This window comes from Eublepharis macularius, chromosome 5 (genome assembly GCF_028583425.1).
Source record: "Eublepharis macularius isolate TG4126 chromosome 5, MPM_Emac_v1.0, whole genome shotgun sequence".
Taxonomy (NCBI): Eukaryota; Metazoa; Chordata; class Lepidosauria; order Squamata; family Eublepharidae; genus Eublepharis; species Eublepharis macularius.
Genome location: NC_072794.1, coordinates 36,393,025 through 36,409,716, shown reverse-complemented (window position 1 = coordinate 36,409,716; position 16,692 = coordinate 36,393,025). Strand labels below are relative to the sequence as shown.

The window sequence follows — 16,692 nt, the reverse complement described above, 5'->3', positions numbered from 1 at the left end:
GGAAGAAAAGCCCTTCAAAGTGCTTAATGGCCAGCAAGCTGCTCCACACCATTTTGAAAGCAGAGCAATAATGAAATCATTAGGAATGCAACATGATCAATTGCAGCACAAGCAAAGATAAAAGCAAACATAAAAGCAGCACAAAAACATTATTCAGCATCATTTGTCCATGCAGGGAAAAATCCCTTTGTGGGAACAAAAAACGATTTTACATCTGTAAGATGAGTTAGATCCCTGTACATCACCTATTAGTATATTTTGATCCTGCCCTTCCTCTGCACTCAAAGGAATTCGGTTCTTTAATATTTGTTCAGCATTTTAATTCATTTTGTCTTTATTATAGTTATTACCCAACTTTGTTTTGCGTATTTTATTTCCTCTTCTTTCAACAGGAATCACATTTTGATTTCACTAAATACTGCCATTCCAGCCAGGGGCTTAAGTCCCCTTAGGCTGGTGGCAGCCATTTGCCTCCCTGGCAGGATGAAGCCAGAGAGGATCAGCCCTACTTCCTGGGCTTAGCTGGGTGGGGGGCGGAGCTTCCAGGCAGCAGTCTGCCGCTCCGCCCTCCACAGCACAGTCTCGCCTTGTGCTCGGAGAAGGCAAGACCGTTGGTGTCATTTCTCCAGCACAAGGCCTTGGGAGTGTGTCTGCGAGGCTGTGGGCATCGACGGCGGAGCTCTCCTAAATCGCCATCAGGCTTTGTATTTGGGGGAGGATAGTCAGCCCCCCCCTCTTGATTTCACTAGTATTTGGGGAGGGATAGTCAGCCCCCCTCCCCCTCCTTCTTGATTTCATTGCCTTTCCTTTGCTGCGTTTGAGGCGGGGAGCGCCTGTTGCTGGAGCGGGCTTTTGCCCGCTGGCCCGCCTTTCCTTGGCTGCTTGGGCTTCCTGCCCAGACCCAACGCCTTGCAGCTTTCCCCCCGGGCTGGCCTTCCTTTGAGGCGTACGGGCGTTGCGCGGCGGCCATTTTGGCCGTATATACTGACGGCCTCAGTCACAGGTCGGCCATTTTGGTGGGGGTAGGTGGTGGAGAGGCCATTTTAAAAGCAGAGGGGTTCGCCTCCGAGACAGCCATTTTGTGGGCTTGCAAGTGGGTAGGATTGTTGGCTAACCAAAAGCTACCCTGATTAGCCTGCGGGGCTTACAGCCTTTTAGGTAATGGTTGTTCACCGTTACCTGCCCATTCTCCTTCTTGCTGAGTTGCTTCTGGCCTTTGCCTTAAGAGCTGTGCTGGGGAGGCTTGCACCGGTGTCTTATTACCCGGGTTTAGCTCAGCCAGGACCTTGATCAGCATGGGCCCCAAAAAGGGAGCTGGTGTTTCCAAAGGAAAGCAGCCTGCCCCGCGCCCTCCAAAGAGGCCTGCAGTGGCCTTGTCTGCTAATGAGGAGGAGGATGGTTTCCTGCGGCGGGCCATTACGGCGTGTATCGCAGCCCTCGAACAAGCCAGTGCCCCGCCTACTGGGGGCCCTGGGAATGCAGGTGGAAGGCCTGTGCGGGATGCTGCTTGGACTGCTTCCTTGGCTGATATTCTGTCTCATTTGTCTGCCTTGGAGGGAACTTCTGAAGGTGGCGTGGTGTTTCCATCGACTTCTGCTGGTAGCCATGCCATGGAGGAAGGAGTGGTCGAGGCAGCAGCAATGGATAGTATGCATAGCCTTGCATACTATCTGTTGCTCGAATACGTATTCCTATACTACCTGAGCTTCATGTTATCTAATGCCAGTCCTAGAATTGATTATGTTCTGTTTCAGCAATTCTTCAACTCTGTATTGGATCCTTGCTAATGGTGCACCTTTGTAAAATCCTGTGACATTGTTGTGGAAATGTCCTTGACACAGTATGGAAATATCCTTGATATTGTATGGAATTGTCCTTGATACTTATTGTACTAATCTCATGCTATGTAATCTGCCTTCAGTCTCAACGAGAAAGGCAGACTATAAATGACATAAATGAATAAATAAATGAATCATTTCCCCCAAACTATATTGTTTACTCAAAGAAATTAACCTCACCTATTTCAAACAGTTCAGAGAAAGTTTCCCTATTTTAAAAGCATGGCCAGTTCAGGGAGGCATAAACTGGCATGCAAGGAACCTTTCTCTAAACCCACAGAAGAGACATGGGGGCTGACTGTCCTCCCTAGAAGACAAAAAGTTCTGTGTAGTGGCTAAATAGAAAAGAGTCCAGTAGCACTTTTAAGACTAACCAACTTTACAGTAGCATAAGCTTTCGAGAATCACAGTTCTCTTCGTCAGATACATAAGTTGATTAGTCTTAAAGGTGCTACTGGACTCTTTTCTATTTTGCTACTACAGACTAACACGGCTAACTCCTCTGGATCTGTGTAGTGGTTAGTGTGTCAGACTAAGATCTGGGAGAGCTAGGTTTGAATTCCCTCTCTGCCCTGGAAGCTCACTGGATGAACTTGGGCAGTCACTCTCTCTCCACCCACAGGGTTCTTGTGAGGATAAAAAGGAGGACAGTAGAATAATGTGAGCTGCTTTGGCCCCCATTGGGGAGAAAGGTGGGGTATAAATAAAGTAAATAAATAAGTAAACAAAAAAAAAACCTGGCGCACATGGGCAAGAGCAAACAATCTTTTCCCCTTCCTCGCCGCACTTTCTTTCAGCATTACTACTTCGCCCAGCCCACCTAACCCCACATGATTAGGGAAAAAAGAGCAGAGATAGGCAAGCTAAGGTGGGGGAGCAAGGTTAGATTCCCCTCCCCACAACCAATTCACAGAGCAGCCCTTCCATTGAGCCTCCCCCAAAAAGGTTGTTCTGGATTGGGGTTAGCTGCTCTCAAGAACAGCATTGAACACGAAGTGTTTTTATCGCTACCTCTTCTATGACTACCCTCGGCTACACGTTTTACCCCCAGTTATGACTCATGCAGGTCTTTTATTAGTATCCAAAGTAGTCTATGTATAATGGCACCGGAGTATTTTAATATAAGTTTTTAAATCTGTTTTTAAAGTTGACTATTAATTTATTGTGTTTTAATGATGATGTGAACCGCCCTGAGCCCATTTGTGGGGAGGGTGGGATATGTCAAATAAAATAAATAAATAAATAAAAAGTGGGGTCTGCAATGGGAAATAAGATCCCTTCTACTTTCCAGATACAAGTGGTAGGCCAAGAGCCAACACTTCTGCCTACCCTCTATACATCAGTGCAGTATAACTCAACAACAGGACTATATTCAGATTCGCTATACACTTTCTCTTATTTTCATCTGTGCCTTCCTGGCCAAAGCCCTTGCAGTGGGTGATCATGGCTATAAATTGGGTGGGGTCTGACATTTGACATCCAATGGTGTTTCAATCCCTCCTGGATGGCATGTAACAATATTCAGTTTTTCACTGCCTTTGATGGCTGAGGTGGGATGTGTGTGAGTTTTATTGCTCAGTCCTATGCATATTTACTCAGAATTAAGCTCCACTCAATTCCAGGATTGTAGCCTCAGTTTGCTAGTATTTGAGATCTAACAAGCAATGGCATTTGGTAACAGCAGAGAATTGGCCAAACTTCCTGTTTCATGCTTGCCAAAACAGCTCAGTGGGGAAGCCAATGGCACTGAGAGATTACTTCTTACATTCCAGACCCGATTTTTTTGAATGAGTAACTGGAATTCTCACATTCACAATGTGAACAGGGAAATCGGAAATGTGTGTGATTTTTGAATCTGCACATCATCCTAGCAGCCATACCTAAAAACGCAGTGAGTGGGGGGAAGGTACTATCCGCTTTGAAGCAAGCCGCTCCTGTATCGTTCTAGCCTTTCATTTGAGTCTCTGATGCTTATCAGGTGTCAGGGCGAGAATGCTGGAAACAATATTCTAGCGAGGAAGCTCAAACACAGCGGCAGGCACGCGGGTTTCCTCTCGCCAGCTGCAAAGACAGACTGGGGGGGAAGGCATAAAAATCTGCACAGTCATGTTTTCTCTTGGGCTGAAAATTATGCATTCTGCAACGGCAGTCGGGAGGCGGCAACGGCCGAGGATCACGGATGCCTTAGAGCAGAAGGTAGTAGACTTTAGATGCCGGTGCGAAGACTAATAAGCAGCCCCTACGGGGGTGGAAAGAGAAGGGTGCATCTACTGCCTCTGGGGCAACTGAAAACGTTTTAAGAGCCTGGTAGAAAGAGTTGGATTCTAGGATTCCATAGCGATGGCTTTCTTAGCAAAGCAAAAGAGAATCGGGTGTCCTTCCTTGGCTCCGTTCAAAGCTAAATAGAGGCGAGAAGGTAGGAATGATGTTGGAGACGCAAACATATAACAGGAATGAGGCTGTTCTGCACCGAGCCCCTTCTTTCTTTCCCACGTCCTCCAAAACCCTCTCCATATGCCATCCTTTAAAAGGGGGGAGAGGCAGTGACTCAGCTGGTGCGACGTTCTTCCATACAATCCCCCCGTTCACACAGGGGACCTGTTTCCTATTTAGAAGAGCAGACAGTTTAGCACTTTTTCCTTTTCCGTTGCTGGGGCAAAGTCTCTCCGGCCCCCTTCCTCCCACCCAATTTATGCACCCCGAATGTTGCTGAAGCTGCAATCCTAGGCAGAGTAGCACCGATTTTCTATTTACTTAGACTGTTTCTGTGCTTTACCTTCCGAGTTCTGAAGACTTCCTAATAAAGCATGCCTAGAATCTGGCTGCAGGAAGCCAATGATGAGACGACCCTTCCTTTTTCACTATCAGATAGCCAAAAGGAAGAGGAGAGAAGGAACTGTAAGAAGGCTCGAAAAGACCCGCGTCACACACCTATAAACTGGCGGAGGCGTCTGGAAGGGTCGCTCAGAGCTTTGCTTACAAACCTAGGTTGGTCAGTTTCACATTAGTGAAGCCTCATCACGCTGGTCAATTTCATGAGTCATAAAAAAAGAACCACGCACGACTTTGGAGTCGAGACATCACGTGTGTATTGATGGGGGGGGAGATGAAGCCTTCCTCCTTTTGGTTCCAGCAGCTCGTAGCCGTGGCCACTCAAGCTTTCCGCATCTCCCCCAAAGACAGACGCTTAAAGGCGCAAATCGGACCCCCTATGGTTCAATTCTGAGTCATCTTCGGAACCAGCCTGGCAAAGGGGATTCTTCCCATAGGTTCAACGCGACAGCTGCTGCTACCACCCCATTTCTCCCTTCTCTCCTTAACAAGGACAAAATTTGGAAAGATCGGGAGTGGGGAGGGGGGAGGGAAGTAACGGGGACTTCGTTCTCTCGATCTCGCTTTCTTTCGAGTTCCAAACGCGTCGTCTTGATATCAAGCCTTCTTGTACGAAGTTAACTGCAAATACCGTTCCGTTGGGCGAGTGCAGAGCAACCCGCAAAGGGGACCGTGGAGCTCTTCTCTGCGCCCACCCAGTCCCCCCTCCTCCCGACCTCCCTGGATCCTCCCCCACCAGCGCTCGAAATCCGCTATATCTATCCGGAGGCGCCCAGCCTGCCTCCCTAGTTCTCTGGCTGCATCGTCGCGTCGGCTCCGGCACTGCCGCGCTCTCCGCCTGCCAGCCTGCTCCGGGTTCGTTCAGCCTGAACAGCCTCTCCTCTTGGACGAAGATCGAAGAGCATCCGCCGGCTTCGCCTTCAACGCATCGGCCTTGACGGTCCTATCCCTGATCGCTTTACGTCTCCTGCCCCGCACACTCACTCACTCACTCACACGCACACCCAACACACGCGGCGCCAGCTTCCTCTCCGCTCGCCGCCTTGCAGCTGCACGCGCGCTCTCGTGCGCGCCCCCGCCGCCTTTGGGATACTTGGGTCTCCGCCACCGAGCAAGCGCTGCCCGCTGCCGTCCTCTCTCCCGCGCCCAGCCTCGGAGCTACCATGGGATGCGCGCTGGCATGGAGGACCCCTCTGCTTCCCGGACGCCTGGCTTCCTGAAACCCGGCCCGGTGAGTACCTGCTTTCGAGGAGTCAGTGCGGAGCCGGGGAGCTTTAAGGATTCTTCTCTTAGGACTTTTTGCGCGGGTGGGGTGGGGTGGATTTTATAGGAGTCCACAAAGGCGATGGATTAAAACCAAACTCCTGTACATATACATCACGTTTTACTATAAACCTTCCTTAACCCTTTCTGTCCCTTCTTTGTATGATGGATCGTGCCTTGGCTCACTCACTTGAGCCATCTGGAGCTATCAGTTCCCGAAGACCTCCTTAGTTCCTTTCTGGGGTCCACCCCACACATCTGCATTTGTGTGCCTTCGCTTCCAATGAGTTGAGGGTGGAGACCCAGCACCGAACCGACTGGTCTTGCCCTCTGCCTGTCTGGGGAGGGGGGTGGGTGGGTGTCGTCTTCTAGATCTGGTTTCCTTCTGGATTGTCGAGGTCACATCCACACCTGAGATCCTGAGAGGAGGATCTTTGGTACCTGTGGGGAGTCCACCTTGCTGAAGACTGAAAGGGGGAGAGAAAGACTTTTTTGGAATCTGAAAAGGGAGAAACTGAAGGGAAACCATCCTTCCCCGAGGACTAAGCCAGACTCCACTGCGGCCATCCCGTTGGGCCCTTAAAGGCGGTAGGTTTGGGGTGGAGCTTCGGAGAGGCGCGCTGGGTCGTGGATTCTCTGCCTTCTCCCCTCCGCTCCTATTAGAATGCGGAGGCAGCCCGAATCGCCTGCTCGGATTGACTAGCGATCTTCTCGGCGCCCGCAGCTTCCCGTCTCGCCCCCCACTCGCCTCTTCTGCTGTCTTCGTCTTCTTTTCCCCCTTCAAACGGCACGCAGCAGACTGGGGGCGTGCCGTGCCCCGGCTGAGCGCCTGTGCGTGCTTGTGTACCCCGAACTGGTGCGTGTGCAATTCACAGCTGGGGTTGCCTGGTGGAGGCCAACCAGGAGGTTGCCGCTTATAGTGCCTTCAGCAGGGAGCTGCCGCCACCGCCGCCAAGCCCCTTCCCAGAGGAGGATGGACCGGGTGCTAGCCAGTGCGTGTTTGTCCATACGTTACTTTTGAGGTGTAGGCCTGAAGAGGAATCTCACCTCTGCCGTCAGCGTTCAGCTTCAACTCCCCCCCCCCCATTCTAGCGTACTTCACAGGGTTGTTGTAAGGATTGATTGAGGACACTGGGGCATGTTAGGAGTTCTTTGGTTCCAGTCGATGGCCTCCAAAGGAGGCAAAGGGGCAGGGCCAGAGACGTGAGAGCCCCTTCGCCCTGTGATGGTCAGGTGGGTTAGAAGGAAACCACGTTGTTGCTCTTCCCTGGCCGCGCTTTCCCGTAGTTCTCTTTAACTCAACTTTGTGATCGGCTGGATGCAGTCGGATCAGCCCGGTTGGAGAGGAATTAGCGGCCCGTAGACGAGGCGGGCAGCCCAAAATGTAGTCTGCCTTTCCCATTGTGTTCAAAAGGGGCACGTCTCCGAGGCGCTTAACGCTTTCAACTCTCTTGGGTGCTGTTCCCACGATCACGGTGGGTGGGTACCTCCGCTCCTTCCTCCAGCGAACCCAGCCTCTCTCCTGCTGAGAAGCGCCCTGATACTCGGTAGGATGGATTCTAGGGCGGAGTGAGCCTTCAGCCTGGGGCTGCTGCGCCGTTTCTAATCGTCAGATGCTCGGGAGAAGCCACAAGGGGTGGGAGCGCAGCTCCGAGTCCCTTCTGGCTGGCTGCGGTCCAGCGCAGGACTCTATGGCTTCCCCCAGCGAAGCAATTCGTATGTCCTGCAAACTGTAGACGTTTATGTGGAAACAGTCCCGTTTGCTCCGCAGAAAGGGCGGGATGCTGCCTTCACGCAGGGAGCGGTAGTTATTCCGGATTAATCAACCCGGAGTCAAAGGAGCCGCCCCCATTCTCTAGTGGTTCGAGAGTGTCAACAAGGTGGGTCTCTTGTCTTCTAACCGGCCTTAGGGATTTGGGATTGTGGCTCCAGTTGCTCAGGGCTAGTTGCAGCGAAGTAAAAGGGCGCGTTGTCCTCTCTGCACCTTACCCCACTTATGTCCTTCCCAGCTTTTCTGCCACTCGCCAGTGCCAGCGAGGGAAGACGAGTCACCTTGCTTAGCAGGCGCGGCGTGGTTGCTGGCAGCTGCCTCTCGCTCTCTTCTGAGAGAGAGAGAGAGAGCTTCTTTTTCGCGCTCTGGGTCTCCTTGTCATCACTATTAGCATTGGCCTTCCCCTTCCAGCTCCTCAGACGAAACTTGTGTAATTAACCAAATCCCAGTCGGGGCTAGTCAATTACACTTCCGCGGAGGCGGCGGCGACGGCTACTGCAGCAGCTGCAGCCGAGCCAGCTCGACTCCTGGGGATCAGGGCGAAAGAGAAACTTTGAATACAATCCGATTCACTTCAGAACGCGCCAGAGGCAGGCGAGCCGTCTAGGTAAGAGATTCCGTTTCATCTGACCGCCTTCCCAAAAGCGACCAGGCGGTTAAATCTGTCGCGCCGGCGTGGGGGGGGGGCGTATATCACTCAGTACAATGTTCTGGGGCGCGGAGAGGACGGAGGGTGGGTGCTGGCCAGCATCTGGGCAGCAGGGAAAAGAATTGGATGAGAGACGGCAAGAGGGGGTCGCTTTTGTGTGAAAAACCAAGGAGGGGGTGGAAGAGAAGAGGACGGGGCTCTCGTGTGCTTTGCCGGAGAGGAAAGACTAGAATACATTCTCCTGCACATCCGTTGCGAATAAATCAATGCAATTAATGGGGTCTTAATGGGCGTTTGCAGGCAGCAAGCAAGAGGCATCGCTTCGCAGTGAAAATCCCCATTAGCGTTAATGCTTCATTTCTACTTCAACACTATTTAACTGGGAGGGAGAGAGAGGGGGGGAAAGGCCACCACTATGAATGACACACCAATCAGGAGCGAAGGGAGGGGGGGAATAAAATCCCCAAAGGCTCATTCAGGAGCTTGCGACGTTTTTGACTTGTGTGGCTTGGCATTAAAGAGGTGACGGAGCATAACAATAAGTGGGGGGGGGGGGGAGAGATCTCCATCTTGCAAAGTCAGTAAGGCGGATGTAGTGGCTCACTTTTTAAAAAAATAGGCCAGAATGACCCAGATCCCTTCCTGTTAGTTCCGTCTGTGGTTCACGTGTCTTTTACTTTGCAAGTTTCCACGGTAGGAGTAAGAGGAAGGCTTGGCAGGGTGTGAGTATGCTCAGTGTGCTACAGCGGAGCTGGCCGGCCAGATTATTGGTGAGTTTCTTGATCTCAGCACAGCCGGGGCTTTCGAAAACGCAGGCGAGGATGCACGGCAACCCTGGCCACGTTCTGCCTGGTGGGTTGCAGAGAGGAAGCTTGGCCGGTGCAAAAAAAGGTGTGGTGGCAAAAGGAAAGGTAAACGGGATGAGCAGGGATGAGGAAAAAAAGGCACGAGTCAGCAGGCATTTGTGTACGTGTGAATTCCACGCCCACCTGCCTGCAAGTGGATTCTGACAACCATCTGCAAAGTGTTAGCTTGCTACACCGTGTGGTGGATGGCTCTCACCTCTTGGTGGCTCTGTAATGTATTGACTTCATTTACACAACCTGTCTTTCTCCCCAGTGAGGGCCCCAAACAGCTTCCTTCCTAGGCCTCTCCTCCATTTTATCCTCACAACAACAACCCTGCGAGGCAGGAGGCTCTCGACCCTTAGTGACTCTGCAGTGACTCCTGCCAAGCGGCCGGGAGGATCTCACCACAACTCCAGGCCAGCCCTCCTCACTGCTTGGTACCACATCAGCTTACCAGGCACATCCGCAGCGGCCTGCGGACGGGAGAAGAAACCATGGACCGTGGCTTTGTGGAGGAGCAAAGACCGAGCGCAGAAGTGTTGACGGCCGGACAGACACCGACGTGGCATTCTGGGGCTGGGGCTGACTGGTCGGTAGAACCAGAACTGGTTCACCGGTGTATGTCACGCTGCGTGCAGTTTTCATCAATGTGCAACGTGCGTTATACGCGCCAGAAGAGCTTCCTTGCCGTCAGGAGTTTCCCCAGCTAAAATTTGGGGTCACAGGAGCTTAGATTTCGTTGGGAAGGGGTCGTGTCAAAGGCTCCCGGGGAAAGGGAGCTTTTGAGGAGGAAGGGAAGGGAGATGGCCTCTCACGAGGGTCCCCCTCCCCGACTTTCTTGTAAAGCAATGCCCTGGAAATGGTGGGAAACATTGAAGATCTGTTGGAGAATTGTGTCGGCGATGGCCTGTTGACACGTAGGAATGCCCCGAAGAGAAGCAGCCCTTCCATCTGGGAAGCGGGGATGTGCTTAGTCGTGGGCCTTTCGCCGAATCGTGGTGGCCAAATCCAGCAACCCTCGTCCCCATCAAGGCTGAGAGGCAATTTGTACTGTCGACGTCGATTTCCAAGCCAGCTGTCAACCCCAGAGCGCAGGACGCCCAGATGCTTCCCAGGCAGCGCTGGCCGGGGCCTTCTCCTAAGCCTCTCTCTTCTGTTGGGGCTGCTGAGCGAGAAGACGGGCGAGCGGCGTCTCTTCACCGCAGCAGGTGTCAGGAGTTCCCGCCCAGGGGCGCGTCGCTTTGGCAGCCAGATGTTTGCAGGCTCCAGACCGCTCCGCGGCTTCGCGTCCGCCTCTGGGCCTAAGAATAAGGCGCGGCGCTCGTTTGTTGCGCCGGTCGGAGGCACTTGGGGAGGAGTTCGCTTGTACCGCTTGGATTACCGTTGGCACGTCGCTGGGGAGGCCGGCCTGCAGCGGCCTTCCTGCCTTTCCTTCACCTCCAGCGGAACAGCTGGCTAGAAAACCAGGACAGCCCTCTGCCCCTCCCCCAATCCAGAGGTTTGCTGGAGGCTGGTCTTCGCAGGGCGCATCTTTGCCGGCTGATCTCTCCAGCCAGCGGTGGTAGGAACTGGGAGGACGGGAGGGGAAGCGAAACACAGCTGGGGCGGGGTTTGCTCCACCGTGAGGCATCTAAGCGGGGCAGGGTGAGCACGTGTGTGTTGGGAGGGAGTGGGGAGAGAAGGAGCCGACTTCTTCCTCTGGTGACAGGAGTTTGTCGCCAGTGAAGCGCCCCTCTGCCTTCCCTGCTTCTACCACAGACTTGCCATGGCTCCGGTGAGATCCCTTTGACTTAAGCTGGAGCATTCAGTAGAACTTCCTTTCTAAAACGGCGACTGTCCCCCCCCCCTCCAAAAAAACCCACCACATTCTGTTTGCTTTTGGGGACATCTTTAAGCAAGATCCACCCTGCATCTCCAGAGAGACCATCTGTGTGTGTGTGTGTGAGAGAGAGAGGGGGGGGGGGGGGTTAGTGGCTAGTGCTTTCAGGATTAGACTTCCAAGCCTCTGAAGTTGGGGGCGAGGCATACAGTCTTGCTGTACGAAGTTAATTGCAAATACCGTTCCGTTGGGCGAGTGCACAGCAACCCGCATAGGGGACCGTGGAGCTCTTCTCTGCGCCCACCCAGTCCCCCCTCCTCCCGACCGACCTGGATCCTCCCCCACCCAGCGCCCGAAATCCGCTATATCTATCCGGAGGCGCCCAGCCTGACTCCCTAGTTCTCTGGCTGGATCGCCGCGTCGGCTCAGCCCGAGCAGCCTTGCCTCTTGGTCGAAGATCGAGGAGCATCCGCCGGCTTCGCCTTCAACGGATCAGCCTTGACAGTCCTCCATCCCTGGTCGCCTTTCGCCCCGCGCACTCACACCCAACACACGCGGCGCCAGCTTCCTCTCGTCTCACCGCCTTGCAGCTGCACGCGCGCTCTCGTGCGCGCCCCCGCCGCCTTTGGGATACTTGGGTCTCCGCCACCGAGCAAGCGCTGCCGCTGCTGTCCTTTCTCGCGCCCAGCCTCGGAGCTACCATGGGATGCGCGCTGGCCTGGAGGGCCCCTCTGCTTCCCGGACGCCTGGCTTCCTGAAACCCGGCCCGGTGAGTACCTGCTTTGGAGAAGTCACTGCGGAGCCGGGGCGCTTTGAGGATTCTTCTTTTAGGACTTTTTGCAGGGGGAGGGAGGAGGTAAATCCACCGCCCTTGTGGAGTCCTTTAAAAATACCCCTGCACTTATTCGGTGTATTACGCAGCTTAATTCCTATATTAACCCTATGTCTCCCCTACTCACCCAGGCTTTGAATTACGGCTCATGACTTGGCTCACTTGGTTGAGTCACCTAGAGTTATCAAGTCTAGCCTGTGCTCTTTTCGTGGTGTGTCAATTTGTGGCACATCTCCCACATTTGCTTGTCTTAGCTGGATACGAGTTGCAGGGGGCAGATCTAGCTGAATCTGATGCATTTCTACTACACTTCTGAGGTGCCCAGGGGCTGAGTTCCCCAAGAAGAAAGGTTTTGGTCCCTGCTTAGTCCCTCCGTATCCTGATCCACCTTCTTGAGAAGGGCCTGAAGGAGCGAGACTCTTTAGGGACTGGGAAGGGTTAAAAGGAAGGGAGCCAACCCAACATTGCTTCAGTGGTGTCCCGTGAGGCATTTAAGCAGGTAAGGAAAGTGGCAGTCTGTGCCCTGGCTCTTGCTGCCTGTTGTGTGTCTTTCCTGGGTAAATGTCATTAAGTGTGAAACTGTATCCTTCCCCGGACGACTCCATCAGACCCCTGTCTGGAACCGTTTCTTTTTTGCACTTGGCTGCACCACAAAATGAGACTTCCTCCTCGAAGGGAGGCTGGAGGGGGGGGGGAGGCCATTACATGATTTGATCTTTGCTCTTTACATTATGAAGTGTAAGCATTTGATTTTTTTTTAATTTTTGTTTTCCCCGTATGCAAGGGAGAACAATGCTTTTAGGAAGTGTGGTGTATGCAAAATGTTGCTAGTGACTCAGGCAGGTTAATTCGGATGTTGCAATGCCCTAAGCGCACCTCCTAGGCAGTGAAATCCATTGGGCCCCACAAGCCTGCCCTTTGCGTCCACATGCTTAGCCTGGATAGTGCTGGTGGGGAGGAGAGGTTGTAGAATATGCCATGAAGTCCAAATCTATACCTGTTGAATCAGAAGCAATTCTGATAGGTCTTCTATTTATATAATGCATTAATTTTCCCATTGCCACATTCATTTTATCTTTCCCGTTTTCTCTGGTTGGGCATTTTTTGTCTTTCCATTTACTTGCCATTGCTACCTTTGCTGTTGTTAGCATATAACTTGAGGAATCAGGAGCAATTCCAGAGGGGCAGCTCTAGCGTTTACACTCATGGGAGCCTCAGTAGGGTTTACACTAACATGTAAGTTCCCAATTGAAGTCCTGTGATTGCAGCAGAAGCCATTGGGGGCAGGGGGGTCTGGAGTAAAGAAGAAGACAGAATTCGATGGATTTTATGAAGTGGCTTCAGAATTATGGAACATTTGGTCTAATACGGTCCCAAAAGGCAGAAAGAATAGCCCATAGGGACACCATTTCAGATTTCAGTGGGACGAAAGGGAAGAGATTTTAGTGGGAGCAGGGAGGCAGGAAGGTCCAAGTACATACTAGCTAAAACTGAGAAAACAATGCTGTGAATTTTAAGACCCTGTGAGATTTGATATGATATCCAAATAATATGGAACACTTAGTTTTTTTTCTTCTAAAGCAAATGCATTTGTGCCTTGGGGGTGTGCACCTAATATGTCGGGGCATTTGATTTTGTAGGCAGAACCAGTGGGGGTTGATCAGAGAATTATCAGATGTGGTCTGAAATAAATGGCAAAGGATTGCCCCTTCCCACCTTATCAATATGGTGTCTCTCTGCAGATTGCAGCCCTGAGCATGCCTCAAAGGGTTAGACCCTGTCTAACCCCAAAGCATCCCAAAGGTACCAGGGCAAGGAGAAGTCACCTTACCACTGATGTGGCTGCAGCAGCTCTGCAGTTCTGTTCCAGGTTCCCTCACGCTGACTGACATCCTCATTCCAGGTCAATGATATGATAAGTGATCCTACACAGGAATATTCAGTGATGCCATACGGGAAGGCGTAGTTGTGTCTGTCTTCTCAGTCACGGAAGGTGTCTTCTGCTGTGCTCTTGGTTCCACCTGCAGGTAGCATTGTTATGATGGTGGTGGTGGTGGTGGTGGTAAGTACCATCAAGTTGCAGCTGACTTATGGCAATTCAGTATGTGGCGTGGAATTCCTTTTTCCAAAAAACCCTTGTTGAAAAGATACAGCCACTGATTCTTCCTATTCTTTTTTCCTTTCAAAAGAAGATTTTTTTTCTTTAATTTCTTTTTGATTACTCTGTGGCTTTCTGCTATATCTCCACGCACCCTTTTGTAACTTCAGCCCTTGCAAGCTTTTCTTCTTAAAAATGTTATGCACTGTAGGGTGCTCTAGCAGGAGGGTAGGAAGGTTTGAGAAGATATTACCTGCAGAATGCAATTCTGAAACTTTGTAGAACCTCACTGCCCCTTTGTCTCTTTGAATTTCTCTTTTGATCAAAATGGAATTGATTCAAAACGTATCCTGAATTCCTAAAAAGAGAGAAAGAAACAGTTTGTTGGATTTCAGGGAGATACTGGGTAAAGCGGAATTACCGTGCAGAGCAGAGCAGGTGGCAATTAGAGGCAGGGCTTTTTCAGTGGTGGCACACTGCCTGTGGAACACCTTTCATCCTGAGGCTCACCTGGCATCAACCTTAGTCTTTTTTAGGTGCCAGGTCCAAACATTTCTTTTGACATAGGCTTTGAATAAAGGAATTGGTCTTTGTTCTTGTTGTCTGCTTAGTGCTGTTTTCTGAGAACCATTTTAGGATGCCAGATTTTTATGCTGCTTTTATGCTGTGGCTGGGTTTTTAATAGTTTGTTGGGTTTTATGCTTTTTAATAATTCTATCATGTTGAGTTTCACAAGCTGCCTCAAGCAGGTTCTCTGCAGTGGTGGCATATACATTTTCTAAATAAATATTTATAGGATCTAAAGTTCAGGTAGAAATGATACCAGGTTGTATGAAATTGAAGGCAGAACACATTTCCAGTAGAAATCAAGTGGTATCACCATTCGTTGTTTCCTTTTGATTTTGTCACTATCCTCTGCTTCGGTTTTCCCATTTTTTAATTATTGTCGTTGATTATTCCTTTGTACCTTTTTTGTATTGTATGCAATTTATATGCAACTGATGCAAAAATAATGTTGAAAAACACATTGATCTAAATGGAAACTATTTGGTATGGGCAAAAAGAAACTGGTGAGAAAAACAGATCACGTGGGTTTGCTTCTCATAAGAAAGGCAACTAACTCAAAATGTAGATGTTCAAATCAAACCAGCCAACTTTCAAAATTTGGCCTCTTCTGCAATTTCCAGTTCTAACCTTCCCCCTCCCCACCAGCCAGTTGGGATGAAGTTCTTAGAAAGTGAATCCTTCATCCAAGAGATTCTCCCTGCCAAGTTGCAGATGGATGGGATAAAAGGACTTTTCATTTTAGTTCTTGCTTGTATAGGGAAGTATTTGGCAACCCAAGAAGGCATAAAGGAAGGAATAAGGGCCAGAGGGAAGTGCTGGTATTCCTAGAAATGTAGCTTAATGTAGCACAGGCACTTGCACCTAGTGACCCAAGAAAATATCCAGTGTTAAAGCACACATCAAGAGGCAGATACTCGGAATTGCCTGGCACCTCAGAAAGGTAGGTATTATTACAGAATTGGCACAGCTGGCACTTGGAAGGCCCAAGACAGGCATTCTTCTGATGCTCAGTCATACAGGAGCAAAAAGAATATCGGAGTGAGCTTCAGAAGAATGGCCATTTTCACACTGCTTACTGGACATGGAACATAGCGCTGAGCTCCCAGAATGACAGCGTCTTCCTGGCCTGTTCTCGCGCGAAATTGCACCAGGAAGATGCTCAGTGCAATGTTCCGTGGCCAGTAAGCAATCTGAAAATGGCCAGTGTCTTAAGGTGAAAGTCAATGGCATCAATGTTGATCATATAAAATCCAAAAATAAACTACTCTTTTGTGTTATGTCTGAACAGAGTGATCCTTCAGATCCTGGTTTGTCTCGAAAAAAATGCTGCTTTCATTGAGTTTGGTCTCTAGTTAGAGAGAGAGGTGTCAGAAAACAAGCCAGGATGTCTGTGATCATAAACTATGCAAAACTGTAAGACTAACAGATGTTAATAAATTGGCACCTAGCTATGTTTTCAAATCCTGATCTGATGGATCCTAACAATAGTTAATTAGTTGATGAAGTAGACCATGTTCACACAAATGCATTAACTAGAGTTTCATGGTTTTGAGTTACATGGTTTCATGTAATCTGGCCTGATCCTATGTAGGTCAGTCAGTCTTTGTTGCATCAGCAAATAAGACATAGCACCAACACGATGATTCCAACAAAAAACAAGGAATTTCCACAACTTGCTCCTATGAACCAATGGCTGATTATGGTTTTGGTGGGAATTTTGAAAAGAAGGGTCATCTTACTTTTATTTGGAAGTGAACTAACTAGTTGAGGATTTGGAGTCCTTTGTTTTTCCTTCGAGCAAGGTTCAGGTCCAATAACACCTTAAAGACCAACTAGATTTCCCGGGTATGAGCTTTTAAGAGTCAAATCTCCCTTAATCAACTTTGACTCTTGAAAACTCATATCCTGGAAATCTGGTTGGTCTTTAAGGAGCTACTGGTCCCAAATCTTGCTCTTCTACTACAAACCAACATGGCTACCCACCTGAAATTGTTTTTCCTTAGTTTACTTCTTTAAGGCTGCAATCCTGTGCACACTTGATAATAAGCCCCATTGAATTAAATTGGTTGTGTGTGTGCGTGCTGTCAAATTTCAATTGATTTATGGCCACACAAGCAAGGGGCTATCAAAGCAAGTAAGAAGCAGAGGTAGTTTTCCTGTACCTTCCTCTGCAGA

At 50.2% G+C, this 16,692-nt stretch overlaps 1 protein-coding gene across 1 annotated transcript in view; it reads left to right on the top strand.

The window, feature by feature from the left end:
• The first annotated feature begins 11,587 nt into the window (after positions 1-11,587).
• The window catches only part of BRINP3 (BMP/retinoic acid inducible neural specific 3), a 396,972-nt gene continuing 391,867 nt past the window's right edge, over positions 11,588-16,692 (top strand). Inside the window, exon 1 of the mRNA XM_054979213.1 lies at positions 11,588-11,789. The gene's annotated coding sequence lies outside the window, so the exon portion shown is untranslated. The remainder of the gene's footprint in view (positions 11,790-16,692) is intronic.